The following is a 15,388-nucleotide window of genomic DNA, read 5'->3' as shown; positions in this document are numbered from 1 at the left end:
ATTTTAGCTGATGCAACTAAGACCACCAGGAACCAATATGCTGTTCATGTAATTAATATGTATATGGCAAGCGATTTTATTTTGTAGAATGAAAAATTGGATTTTCCAGAGGTTAAAAACACATTCAGCCCTCGCCTTCACATTATGGCACGTTCCAACAGTGTGAGGACGAGGGCTAATTGAAAATAGCTATAAAAGTTTCTCCTGTCTATTTAGTAAATATTTCTCGACTTCGGCTAGCGTCGATCTAAAATTCATGGCAGTTTCACATAGTTTGGCACAAGTCCAATCTGCACAGTCATTATTCTTCCACCCTTGCTTGCTTGTGCCACCGCAGTACTGTATCTGTAAATTGTGTTATTTTACTGCCGTTCTCCTGTTCTTTTGGATGAAAAATTCAAATTTCCAGGCAGAGAGTGCACAATGTACCCCGAGATCGACTAACTCAGCCAGGTGCAAAAAAAAAAGCTCATAATAATTTCTCCCGTTTCGCAGACTGCAAACACAGGCCTGTTCACACACGTGCAAATACGATCATAAACATCGCACTGCCCAAGAGATTTAGTCTCATCTATGAATAATTTACATCTGCTCTCGCTAAGGAAAAAAAATATATACACTGAGTGATCACTGAATTATGACCACCTCTATAAAAACTCAATGCGACCCGTTTACCACGTGAGGTAGGAGAGTGCCGAGTTAGTCGACCTACGTAGCATAGATAAGGTGTCAGTGGTTCAGTAGGTATAGTGTTTAGTGTCAAACGGCACCAGGGGTTTCCCCCATCTCCGCGTACTATACATTGTGGATGTGAAACAGAACACTGTCAATGCCAGAGGTTTAAAAGTGTATAGATTTTGTACACGTGTAGTGTCGTGTACCGTTGTTCCTATGTTCATTTAGCCACTGGGCCCCTAATGAAACCCAACGTTGTCCACACTCCGCCCCATGGAGGAAGACCAGGTACACCACTATTATAGTTATTTACTCTGGCAGGTCCTGCCACCTAATTTCCTGAGATTTCAGTGGCTAGAACCTAAAAATAAAAAATAAAAATAAAAATAAATAAATAAAATAAAATAAAGAAAAAAAACCCCGTTATAGACAGGGGTCAGCCGAAAGGAGTACTATTTATACGGATTGATGTTATTAAGTTTTTGGGTGTAGGGCTCAAGCAATTTTGAGATGATTCAGACAACTAGTAGTTGTAAGTTAGAGAGGGGTGGGGAGACTGAAGGCTGGGAGGAAAAGACAGAGATAAGGGGTCCATAGAGAAGATGACCCCTAAATCAGTGGAGCAGGCCCATGCCCCACCAGAGGGAAAAGAGTGGCGGTGAGGGGGGGGAGGCTCAGAGTCACCTCCCTCCACCCGCCCACCCAGTGAGTGGAGGAAAAGGATCACGCAAGGGAGCATGGCTAGGAAGGCCTGGTGGCAGCATCTGAGCTGTGCTGGTGGTTGTCACTCCTGAGTCGAACCAAGGAAGGAGTTGTATGGCACCATTCCTGTGGAGATTTATGGTTGAGGTAAAGTTCGTTGCCTGGCAAAAAGGTCTTGGGCAAACTTGGAAAAGGCGCGGTAGTGTTGCTCATGGTCCAGAAGATGGTTTTCTTGATCCTGCGGAAGGTAATGAATCTGTGTAATGAGAATGCATCGAATGTCTTCGTAAAGCGGGCAGTGGTACATAAGGTGGTCCCAGGTTTCCTGGGATCTTCAGTTACACAGAGGGTTGTCCGTTATATGGAAATAAGTCAGTTTTGCACGAATGGAACCGTGCCCTGCGAGAAGGAAGGTGGTTTGTAGGCCTGGGGAGAACCATGTTGGGCATTTGGAATAAACTGTTTGGACTCCTGAAAGAAATTTTCGGGTTATGGCAACCTTTGTAGACTCCGTCCACCTAGTCTGCCAGACCTGCGTTAAATGGGTGATAAATCTCTTTTCTTCTGCAGTCCTGTTATTGAGTGGATCAGAAGTGAAGTCTAATATTGTGTCTGATTTTCCTTTGGAGAGTTGATAGAGTAGACCTGTGCGGACAATTTCTAGTTCTAAAGGTAGTACACCTGCTAGGACTTGCAGGGCAAGTCCTAGCAGGTGTACTACTGTGCTGAAACTGTGCTGAAACTGTGCGACAAGGTCGTGTTATTGTTAGGAGGATAGAGCGCTGGATGGTTTCTAGCTTTCGGCGATTGACGACGGTCTGCATCTTTGCGAAGCACACCCCGGAGGCATAAATGATGGAAGGGAGGAAAACTGCCTCATAGAAGAGCGCCAGGGTGCGCTTTTTTGAGGCCCCAGTCCCGCCGAGTTACCCTGACCACTAGCGCAGTGTAGTTTGTGATCTTCTTACATAGGTTGACAAGTTACGGTAGGAAAGAGAGATTTTTGTCAATGACTACTCTAAGGTATTTCATTTGGGCTTGCAGTTTTATCGTAGTGCCATGGATCTTTATCTGCGACGGTCTGGTTGGTGCAAGCGTACCCCTCAGTAAGACAGAGCAGGTCTTAGCAGGTGAGATGTTCAGTTGGCTATGAGTAGCCCATTCTTGTAGCACTGTCACCGCACGATTTGCATAGGTCTCTAAGAGAGCCCTGGAGTCTGCCCCCAGCATCAAGATCAGGTCATCCGCGTACGCTTGTGATTGGACTTCTCCAAGGTCGATGTTCAAGAAGTCATCCAGGACGTTTTCTAGCAGAGGCCCTAGAACGGAACCCTGCGGGCAGCTTGGTATATACGTCTTGAAACGTGACTGTAGGGGTATTCACCATTATGTTTCTATCTGAAAGATGGCTACTGATGCAGTTATATAGGTTCCCTGGGATGTTGGCTCGTCTGAGTCGACCCAGGACACTCGGCCACCATAAGCCATCGAATTCCCCGGCGAAGTCCACGGATATTGCCAAGAAATATTTATTGTTGCAGTTTTTGGCTTGGCTATAATATTTTCCAGTGCATCAACAGTTAATTTTCCTGGCTTGAAACCAAATTGGTTTGGGGCTGCCAGCCCTGCGGTTTCGTAGTGGCTTTCTAATCTCTGGCGAAGGAGCTTCTCAAACACTTTGCTCAGGACGGACAACAGAGCAATAGGCCTACAGGATTCTGGCTGTTCTGGTGGTTTTGACGGATTCTTGAGTATTAGGCGAACTAATGCAGGTTTCCAATTTGTTGGGAATGCCCCACGTTTCAAGCAGTGGTTATAGAGGTTTAGAATGAGATCAGGTTCATACTCAATGACTTTTTTGGCAATTTCTGGTTCAATTAGGTCTTTTCCGGGAGATTTCTTATTCCTGATTTTGTAGGCTGCAGCAGTGAGCTCCTGTATAGTGAAGGGTGGTTCTACAACCGTGGTGTGATACAAGGCATTTTCCCTCTCCAGTTGAAGGTGGTGCGATCCGGGCATAGTTACTTAAAGATGACATGCAAAATATTACAGATGAAGTCCTGCCACGTTGTTGTCATCTGCCCTTCAGTTGTCTTCGTGGCGGGAATGACCTCTCCCCTAGGGAGTTTTCTAGTTGTTATCCTATAAACAGTAGATCTTCACCATGGGTCAGAGTTGCCCACAGTGGAGGCAAAGTGCTCCCAGGACAGTTTTTTCCTCTGGCTGATCACTGCTGTATAGGAATTCCTTGCCTCCCTGTATTGGTTCCTGAGGAATTCTACTTCTGCCGCAGGCGAGGACCTCCTGGCTCTCTGGAAGATATGCCTCTTTTGGTCGACCTCTTTTCTAAGGGTCTGCAGTTCCCGGGACCACCATGGCATAGCACCCGGTACGGAGGTTTTCCGTTTAATGGCGGCATTGGTTGCATTAACTATAGTATCAGTGATTTTACGCTGGTGGAAATCCAAGTCGGAATTCATCAGAGTGACAGTTTGGAGGGCTCTGGCATAATCGCGTAGTGTGTTCTTGAACAGTGGCCAATCCGCCTTTTGCACTGAGTAACGGTGAAGAATCTGCCTAGAAGAAGTTGTACTCTGTAATGTTCTCTCCATGTTGAATGTAATGGGCGCGGTGGTCAGAATTTGTCCATTCTTCACGAACGGGCCAGTTTGTAATGTATCCCACGAAGGATCTGGTGGCGATGGTAATGTCCATCGTCGCCTCCCAGAGCGTACTGGAAAAGGTGGGAAGGTTATTAGGCCTATTAAGGACTGTGAAGTTGCTATTGGTCAGGAACTCTTCGAGTCTGTGTCCATTTCGGGCTCCATCTACGCTGGGGTGTTTCGTTGTACCATATGGGGGAGCGACAGTTTACATCAGATCCTATCAAAATCTTTGCTCAACGGATGACCATGCTGAGATTGTGCAGGTACTGGATGGCAGGGGTGATATCCTCTCCTGGGCGACAATACAGAGAGACAACATAGAACTTACTCAAAGAGCTAATTATGTGGGCGCAGCCTGCCCAGGCCGAGCAGAGATGGGTAATTTTTGTCACTGTGAGGTGAGGATTACGCACGACTACTGTGGCCCAGGGGGTTTCTCCAGCTATTTGAACTATCTTATAGGTTAGGGGATAACCCCGCACCTCATTAGTGAATAAGAAGTATGTCATAGTTTTCTTCCTCAATCTCTTTTCTTATCTGTCCGGCGACGGCTTTGGCTCTGTGTGCATTAATTTGAAGGAATTTTATCTTGTTGTGATTATACCGTTTAATTTGTGTTCCCATATTTGATTCTCATTTGGAACGTCTTCTTGGTGACCGGCCACGGCTCCCTGAATGAAAAGCTGCACCAACTGGGGCTTCTCGCTACCGACCTATGCTTTTGTGGAGGCAAGGAAAACTGGTACCACCTTCTTTTTGACTGTGACCTGTACGAGGATCTCAGAGATCAACTTCGGAGAAAAATTCTGAACTTCTCCCCAACCAACGTGGATCAACTAATCCAGACTCCAGACAATCTTTCCTCCCTGCAGGCCTTTGCATCCGGCATCTTTACCCGGCGAAAGACCTTGTATGCCAATGCCAATCAAAACCAGATAAGCAATTCTACAGCCTAGATTTCACTCTTGTGAAGGGAAAGGCTAAATTTTACTTTATTTTTATTTATTTCTTTTTTGCTAAATTTGCCATACTGTCAATTTTTATTTTATTTTATTTTTATTTTATTTTATTTATTTTTTTTTTTTTATTATAATTTTTTTTATTTTTTTTATTTATTTCTTTTTTGCTAAATTTGCCATACTGTCAATTTTTATTTTATTTTATTTTATTTATTTATTTTTTTTTTCTCATACATAAATATATTACTGTATTATTATAATATATTACAATGGATTACTTTTATTATTATTATTTTTTTTTTTTTTTTTTACAACTTGCACCACGGGTAGTTTTTTTTTTTTCCTCTCCTCTCTTCCCTCTAGAATGGGCCCCCAGAGGTTCCTGGCCCACCTGCTGACAACAGCAGGTGGGTCAGAGTCTCTTTCGAGACGGCACGTGTTTTACTGGGACTGGCCCACCTTCCCGTGGTGTGGACGAGTACCCAGAATCATCTGTCCAGGTGACTGATGCTTCTGGGTAGCCAAGCGGCCAGAACAGAACACACACATAATACACACAAACCGACGTCACACACATATCTGGCCCATCTGTAGTGATACTGTTCTTCACAGAGATACGAGGCGGAGTTGAACAAACGTTCTAGATGCCGCCCTTACATATACACATGTCCACACACACACACACACACACACACACACACACACATGTCTCATTTGGAATGCGCTCTTTGCTTTTTGATAGAGTGGACACTTTCCGTCGCATATTGAATGGGTATGTCCCATCTTCTGACTCCTACAGTTCGCGCAAACAGGTTCTGATGTTTTGTTTGGGCATGCATTATAGCTGTGGCCCATTTTGTGGCCCATGTCTGGGTGCAGGTATGGGAGGTGTGTCCAAACCTGCAGCACTGAAAGCACTTTGGCACTGGAATGTGGTCCCAAAATCTGTGGCATCCCCAGCGTATATAAACTCTGTCTTGTCTGGCAATAGACTGCCAGGCAGATGTGGCCAGTTCCACGACCCAATTGGTTGTGTGTCCGGCTTTCCAACTTGACTGATATTTGGGGAAATTTAGGTCAGATGGTTCATTGTCTGGGAAGTCCCTCTGAAGTTTACGGAGGTAGATGTCCTCTGTGATTGCAGCAGGGTTAAGATCCTTTGACACATCATAAATCCGGATAGAGGGTACTCTGTTTCTTGGGGTTTCTGCTAGGAGCCCTAAGCTAGGTATCTTCGAATTGTTTAGTATATTGGGTTCAGTAGGTAGTAAAATTCCGAGCGTGATGGATAAAAAGAAGGATTTATCGGACTTTGATAAAGGACAGATTGTGGGTGCTCGACGAGCTGGTGCCTCGATTTTCCAAATGGCTGAACTGTTGGGGTGTTCGAGACCCGCCATAGTTAAAGTGTACCAGGACTGGCATCAAAATGGTACAACAATGACCCGACGGCAAAACTGCAAAGGTCAGCGAAAGGTTGATGTTAGAGGTGAGCGCCGGGTCCGACGACTCGTACAGGCGCTGCACTATTGAAGAGTTGACTATCCAATACAACATGGTTCAACCCAGAACAATATCTGGCATAACCATGTGTCGCACGCTCGCACGTATGGGCTATACCAGCAGATGACCCCTACGGCATCCTCTCCTAACCAAGGTTCATCGGCGTAAGACTCGCCTGGTGCAAAAGAGGGTGCAAGTTGGACGTTAGAAGACTGGAAGATGGTGTGCTGGTCGGATGAGTCACGCTATTTACTCCACACCGCGGATGGTCGTGTACGGATTTGGCGTCAACAACATGAGGCTCTTGATCCATCATGCATCGTATCAAAAGACCAGGCGGTGGAGTGTTGTATGGTGAGAGCATGTTTCACTGGCAGGAACTTGGACCCCTGGTTGCATGTGGAACAACGTATCAGTAGTCTCCGCTATCGTCAACTGCTTGCTGACTGTGTACACCCGCTATGTTACACTTTTTCCCGAATGGCGATGGTGTCTCCCAAGATGACAATGCGCCGAGACATCGGACACCTGTTGTTTTGGAATGGTTTGAGGAACACAATCTGACTTCCAGCTTGTTAATTGACCTCCAAACTCCCCCGATATCAATCCCATAGAGCACTTGTGGGACACTATGGAAAGGCATATCACGCGTCTGGATACACCAATCACCTTCATACCTGCATTGCTGACCGCATTACACACAGCTTGGTTGGCCATACCTCCCGAACATCTTGTTGAATCGATGCCACGTCGGATAGCTGCTGTACTGAGGGCAAAAGGAGGACCTACGAAGTATTAGGTAGGTGATTATAATTCAGTGATCACTTAGTGTATACATAGTTCCCCACGGGCAGCAAAGTGGTTACAATCGCTGTCCTCTCCACACCTTATGGTAAAAACCCACGTTCAAATCACGTCAAGATGGAAGCGACGTTTTTGGAGATTTTGCAATGTCGTCGAGTTGGTTTAAGGCGATGGTTATAACTTCCCAGGGGCCTCTGGCTTTTAAATTCAGAAATGAGGCTGCCAGAGAATTCAAGCAATTAAAGACACGTTTTTTAGTATTACGTATGTATTAAGTACCAAAGTAACTAAAGTCCACTGAAGTCCACGAAGTTCAATGCACTGAAGTCCACGAACTTTCCGCCACAAAAAAGCCTACTGTACGTGTTTATTACAGAAGTGTGCAGGAGATCTTATGTTTTCTTAACAAGTCCTGTGTATTGGATGAGATGTGCTTTACAAGAAATGGATTCAACAACATCCACGAACAACAAATATGAGTAGGGAATAACTTGCATACTATGCATTTCGTATATTACCAAAAGCGTTTCTTTTCTTAATGTCTGGGAAGGAACAGTTGGAGACATTATTATCGGTTCACACGATACCAAATTGTTTTGGTGGAATTAAATATTTGGACTTTCTGACCCATGTTTTATATGTGCTTCTAGAAGATATTATCTCACATACACTCCAGTGAATGTGGTTCATGCATATTGGAGCGCACACACATTTCATCTGATTGATATAATGCTTCCTTGGTGGATGTTGGAGGATGTTGGATGGGTCATGGTAATGATGATCCAGTGAAATGGCTTTTCGGTCACCAGATGTGAATCTGGTTGATTTATTTCTTCTAGGGCATATCAAGGGCAAAGAGAACACCACCGAAGTAAATCGTCAGGAACTTTCATATCTTGTTCAGAATACCATTAAAAATATGCAACACATTCTGGACCAGTACGAAGAGCCAGTACATATGTGATTGCAAACTACAGTTATGGTGAATATTGAAGAAGAAGAAGAAGAATAGGCACAATGGCCAGGGGTTATGACATTGAACTACCAGCCTGATGGACCTGGGTTCAAATCCTGCTTTGATAGAAGAGAACGCGGCTCTATCACACTGGGAGACTGGTATAATAGTGATAAAATTAGAATAATAATAATAATAAATAAATAAATAAAATAGTATAATAAAAACTTTAAAAAATAAACATTGCGAAATTCGCTCCAGCTGACCACCACCCCAAGGTCAGAGTGATGGCTAAGGCAGATTGTGGCGCCATCAGGTGTCACTCCCAAGAAATAACGCTACCACTGGATGTAAGCCGAAGCTAAACAAGTCCAACTCCATAGATAGACGATGTAGAAGAGAAATAATAATCATACTGCATCAAATGCGGCACAGGATAAAGTCACTATGTTGAGGCCTTAGGCAGAGAGGTCGGTTTAAAAGTCGGAGACAATCTGGCAATGAAGACAATGGACCAAGTGCCGTTATTCCCCGTATGGCTACCACAAGAGTAGGGTAAGACCATCTAACCACACCAGCTGGAAGTGCAGTTCCTGCGCAACTGCACTAGCGACCACGGAGGAAGGAAGGAAACGCCAATACACAAAGTGGAGCATTGAAATGAATATGTACATCATGCGAGCAAAAAAAAAAAAAAAAATAAATAAATAAACAAGCTAGAGATGAATATGACAATATACAGGTTGAGACTACATACCAAGTGAATGGAACGATTCCCAGATATTCAAGTCACCGAACAGAGAAGAACCATCATCATGAAGAACATGAAAGTGCCTGCAATCTTGGAAAAAATCAAGCAGGACGTAAGCGATCAACTACAAAGAATATGGACAACACAGAACCAGAAGAGGAAGAACAAGAAGAAATACACCCAAAGAACTGAAGCGGAAAGACACGAGGTCATGATATCCAGAATAGAAGACGAGTGGAAGAAGGCCCTAACAGAATTCGAAGAAATGGACTCACAAAGACCCATGTGATACGGAACCAGGAATTGAATACTGTGGAGAGTCACAGACCACCTCAATCGGCAAATAATACTACATTACCTCCACAACAATGGCGCAATATTGGAAGATATCCACACAGCTGTATACTATGTCACCATAGCAGCCATTAAGGTTAATGGAAGAGAAATGAGAGACCAGCTGCAGAGAATCCTGGCCCACCTGCTGGCAACACCAGGTGAGTCAGAGTCTCTTTCGAGACGTTACGTGATATACTGGAACTGGCCCACCTTCCCGTGGTGTGGACGAGTACCCAGAATCATCTGTCCAGGTGACTGATGCTTCTGGGTAGCCAAGCGGCCAGAACAGAACAACAGAACGCACACATAATACACACAAACCGACGTCACACACATATCTGGCCCATTTGTAGTGATACTGTTCTTCACAGAGATACGAGACGGAGTTGAACGAATGTTCTAGGTGCCGCCCTTTACATATACACATGTCCACACATGTCCACATGCAGAAGAACAGAAAAAAGATGAAAGATCAGAATGCAACTAGTTGTACAGACAAATTGCCTGTACAATCATATGCCAGTGTCCTGGGCAATGTCGTCCCAGGCACCAACCCCAGAAAGAAGAACTTGGGACTACAAAAGCCCCAACCACAAAAGCCGCAGCATATTGTTTTACTGAGAGCAACACAAGATTCAGAATTTAAAACCAGTGCGGAGATTAAAGAATTAGTCCGGACCACCCCAAGGAAAGATTTCAAAACTGTTAAAGTTAAAGCCCTTAGACCAATCCGCAATGGAGGAGTCCTATTGGAAACTACCACTAAGAATGATCTGGACATTATTGCTTTGGCAACTGGATAGCCAGTAACCCCCCTAGGCTCAACAACCCATAAATTATTGTGTACGACATCCATAATTGGCTAATAATGATGAGCTGATTGAACAACCGTCTGCGGGGTAGCACATTGGTATCGTCACCGTTCTCCCCACACCGGGTGGAAAAGGCCCAGGTTCGAATCCCGTCGATGACGCGAGGAACTTTAATGGGCTTTTTTCACTGCGTGGCTGAGTTAGTCGGTCTCAGGCGTAGATAGCAAGGTTTTTTCCCCAGAAACTGGGATTTTTCGTCCAGCAAACAGACAAATCGACTATAGAACACACGCAATTTTAACAGACATAAGACACAGCACGGTAGGTGAAATTAATTATTCGGGTGGCCGAAATATAACAGTTTTTTTTTTTTTTTTTTTGATTGAAGATCTACCATAAGAACTTGGCAGACTTAGAAGTTACATTCAGACCTTTTACAATTATAACTAAGTACTTTCTTTTCCTGGTGTTCGGTCATACATCCGAGCACTGCACTCACACTTCACCAACCTGTTGCCCTTGTGCACGCAGTGGACATGTGCAGGCAGAGTGTCCAAATCAGGATGAACTCACCAGCTGTGTTCACTGTAAAAGAGGGAACATCAGCACTCAGTCAGGGAATCGACATGCCCTGAATACCAAAGAGCACTAGAGACAGCAAGACTAAGGACCACGGATGGCTAGGCCTACAACGACACAAAAAAACTAATAATCGAACTGCACCTGCAGCACCAAGACAGAAACAAGACAATATGCAGAGAACAACACATTACTTAGCCTCAAAGTAATGCAAATAAATGGATACAGGTCAGGGACTGTGGCAGACAAGATCAGGAAAGCTACAGAGGACATGAAATAGATATAATAGTTATCCAAGAGCCATTTCTCACAAAAATACTCCTGGAAAATACAAACAAAATCCCGGGGTACTCCATGCAAACCCGAGTCATACAACCTGTCAATCCAAAAATCCAAAGACTTGTATAATAATCCAGAATAAGAAAAATTGATATGCTGGTCATCCATGGGCTCTGCACAAAATATGCAACATGCGTACAACTCAGGTACTCTATGCTGTCCTTTTACTTCATTCTCTCTATTTATTTATATATATTTCTCTCTATTTACATATTTATTTCTCTCTCACTACTGCCCACTATCAGCGAATTTTGAGGGTTCTATAGCATATCTAGACTGTGCTTTCCACCTCCTGGGTACGTGCAATATGCTAATCTCCCCAGATGTAAATGCCAAATCCCGGATGTGGCACAGCACAACCCCAGGTGCCTGAGGACTTCTGCTGGAAGAACTCATCCAAAGCAGAAATCTACAGATACAAAACCTACCAGACCATTTAACTACCTACTGCAGCTCTACAAGGCAATCAAATATTGACGTCACAATAACCACCAATGACTTGAGGGACCAGGTAATGGATTGGAAGACAGTTCCGGACTGGACCCTCAGCGACCACCGATCATCTCCTTCTCCATTGTACAGAAGAAACTAGTGACAAACAAAAGCACAAGAATTCCAGAGTTTAGTAAGTTCTCACTGAGAGCGACAGATTGGAAAACATTTGAAGACTCCATTAAGGCTGAGTTTCATGACCAGACCAAAACCTAGTACAAACAAAACTGCCCCTGAGCAGTACTGCAATATAATCCAAGAATCAATCCTCAAAGCAGCATACCGGTCAACAAGGAAAAAGGTCCAAAGACATACACCCTGTGCATGGTGGACAGCTGAACTTGCCAAACTCCGCAGGGAGGTAAACCAGGCATGGACGGGATATCAAACCACCAAGATTGGCCAGCCCCAGCTGTTTCCCAGCTCTAGAGACAGTACCTAAAAAGAAGAATATTTATACTAAAGCTATTGCCACATGGAAAAAGGAACCTGGACAGAATTTGTAAAAGAATCAGGAAATGCCAACTCATGGGGTTTCTTCTATAGGATAGCCAGAGATAAAACCTTTACAATGGCATGGTACAAACAGATAGTGCAGAAACGACCAACTGGACCGACTCAGTGAGTACAATAATTGATAAATTATTCCCAGAGGATGACCCCCAAGGTGACCTCCTGGAGCACCAAACCATATGCAAAGCAAACACAGAATATACGACGGACTCTCAAGCCAATCCCTTCTCAATGCAAGAGCTTGACTCTGCCCTGTCAAAAATAAACATAAAAAAATGTCTTGGGATGGATCATATAGAACATGCATTCATAATCAGATTCTACAAAGTGAAGCCACATCATCTTCTGCTCCTGTATAACAAAGGTCTGGAAAATTCCCACTTCCCACAGGCTTGGAAGGTAGCCATGCTCAGTCTCATTCCGAAACCTGGTGGTCTTGGTGGAGACGTTTCTGGCACCTCTCTCATTGAAGTTGGAAGTGATTTTTGCCACTGTCGCTCTCCGGTTGGCTGAAACAATGCGAGACATGTCAATGGCCACGTTCATCCGCCACATTTCATCCCCCACAGTGCTATTAGTGAGATATTATTCTGGATATTATTCACAGTGAGATATTATTCTGGAAATGGCATATCCATATACTATCGAATGGGGATAGTGCAATTTCTGTACCACCTTTGTGATAGAGTGATCCATGCATCGGTGGACCCACTATCATTCCTCTTTAAAGTCGGTTAACTCATGTTTATCCATACTGACATCGAATTACCGTCTACATATATACCTGCCAAGTGGTAGGTTCGTCCACTAGCAAGAGGGGGTGACAGCGTCGCATTGTCCAGGAACCAGGTATCACACGAATTCTGTCCTTTCATTGTACATCAGGTGGGAGAGGGTGTACAAGTTTTTCCTTTCTTTGAGGTTATACCTATTCTTGCTGTTGTTGAGCATTGTGGATAGCGATTTGAGTGCTAGACAGAACTACAGTGCGCTCAGGGCATTTCCCTAAGACTCCTGTCTTGACGGGGATCAGTCTGGTTGTGATATTCTCAGCCTCGATGGTTGTACTCCATTTTGCTCTGGTTTCTTCTAGGAAGTTTGTCAATGTCGGATTGACTTTGTAGATCTTCGATGTCTCTAATTGCCAGCTGAGCAGTACAGAGTTGAAGGTCTTGCAATAATTAATCTAAGCCATGTACAGGTTGTAGCACTTCTTGTAGGCTTGCTCTATAAATGTGGCATCAATGGTTAATTGCTCCTTGCATCTTTTGCTCATACACTTGCATCTTTTCTGCTGTTCGGCCATGATGTCCTTGCTCTCCAAGTTGTCTGCTATCTTCTTGGTTATGCAGCTGGTCAGGATTTTGTACATCTTTGGAAGAGAAGGGGAATTGACCTGTATTTTGCTGTGTTTTTTGTATCCTTCAGATATGTTGTTTTTAGCCTTCAGATATGATTCCTTGTATAGGAAACTCTGGGATTGCCTCTGGTTGACTCACTATTCGGGTTAACTGCTCTGCTAGTTGCTTGTGAGTGTGTGCAAGTGAATCTCTTGTATCAGTAGTTGTGGGACATATCTATTACTGGGGTTTGCCAGTTGTGGACTTCCTGTTCAACTTTTGTACTTCCTCCCATTTCTTCTATCTCTTGGATATCTTGGTTTTCTATTTCTCCCCAAGGGGCTCAGACAGTGGCAGATACAGAAAAAAATGACAGGCAAGGTACCATTTGTGATGGGGGGCACACCATTTTATGCCCCTATTCGGTGACCTCAATATCGAGGAATCGTTTCAACCACTTGGTATGTAGTCTCTACCTGTACAATGTCAGTCACTAGCATGGTGATTGCGTAGCATGTTCTCATGATGAACATAATCATTTCCATGGGTTGGCATTTTCTTTCTTGATCCCAATTGGCTTTGCACAGGAAGCACTTCCAGTTATTTGAGCTGGATGGTCTTGCCTTTCCCTTGTGGTAGTCATATGGGGGATAGCGTTACTTGCTCCACTCTTCCTCAGGAGACTGTCTCCGACTTTCAAACCGACCCTTTTGCCGAAGGCTTGAACGTGACTTTATACTGTTCCATGCTGGATACACTATGATTATTATTTCCCTTCCATATCTTCATCCCACTTTGGTGGTGGACCTATCCAGGGTTCTTGGCAGCAACACCAGATGCCACTATCTGCCTCATCTATCACTTTGACCTTGGGGGAGGTAGATCCGTTAAAGTGACTTTCTCGATGGCTTTTTTATTATTATTCTTATTATTATTGTAATTTCAGTACTATTATTATACCGGTCTCCCAGCGTGATGGAGATTTGTTCACTTCTGCCAAGGCAGAACTTGAACCTAGGTCTATCATATAGGTAGTCCAGTGTCGTAACCACTGCACCCCTATATATTATTATTGGAAGCAGATACATCGATTCTGTCTCTCATGCTGTATAGGGTGCACATTCAAAATAGACATTACAATTTATATTTGCTTCATGTTTCTTAGTGGTAGCTTTTTGAAGACTGACTTTTTTGTAATCAGTTTAAAATTAACAAACTGAACTGCTTAACATTTTTTGTCATTTTTTAGTCGCTGTTTTTTTTTTTTTTTTTTTGTCCTCGCCTTTTTCCCATTATATATGAGGTCAGATTTTTTTACTGTTTTGGCATGAAATCTTTACGGACGGATGCCCTACCTGACGCCAACCCTTACCCTTTATCCGGGGTGGGGATATGCGGTGGTTATTCCCTAACCTTCCGCATCCTCCGTATTTGGTCGTCACGGGCTCGAACCCCGGTCTAATCATAAAGCGTGTGCTACGAACTGTAGTGTAGAGTGTAGAGTGTGTTTAGTGTCAAACGGCACCAGGGGTTTCCCCCATCTCCGCGTGCTATACATTGTGGGTGTGAAACAGAACACTGTCAATGCCAGAGGTTTAAAAGTATATGGATTTTGTATTTGTGTAGTGTCGTGTACCGTTGTTCATCTGGTCATTTAGCCGCTGGGCCCCTAATGGGACCCAACATTGCCCCACTCCGCCCCGTGGAGGCAGACCAGGTACACTACTTAGTTATTTACTCTGGCAGGTCCTGCCACCTAATTTCCTGAGATTTCAGTGGCAAGGACCTAAAAAAAAAAAAAAAAACGCTATAGATAGGGGTCAGCCAAAAACAAAGGGAGTACTAGTTGGGCGATTTGATGTTGTTAAGTTTTTGGATGTAGGGCTCAAACAATTTGGAGTTGATTCAGACACTAGTTGTAAGTTAGAGAAGGGGAGGGAGACTGAAGACTGGGGGGAAAAG

This window comes from Mastigoproctus giganteus, chromosome 8, assembly GCF_048544385.1.
Source record: "Mastigoproctus giganteus isolate SK-2022 chromosome 8, ASM4854438v1, whole genome shotgun sequence".
In the NCBI taxonomy this organism is placed as follows: domain Eukaryota; kingdom Metazoa; phylum Arthropoda; class Arachnida; order Uropygi; family Thelyphonidae; genus Mastigoproctus; species Mastigoproctus giganteus.
Note: the sequence above shows the minus strand (reverse complement) of the source record.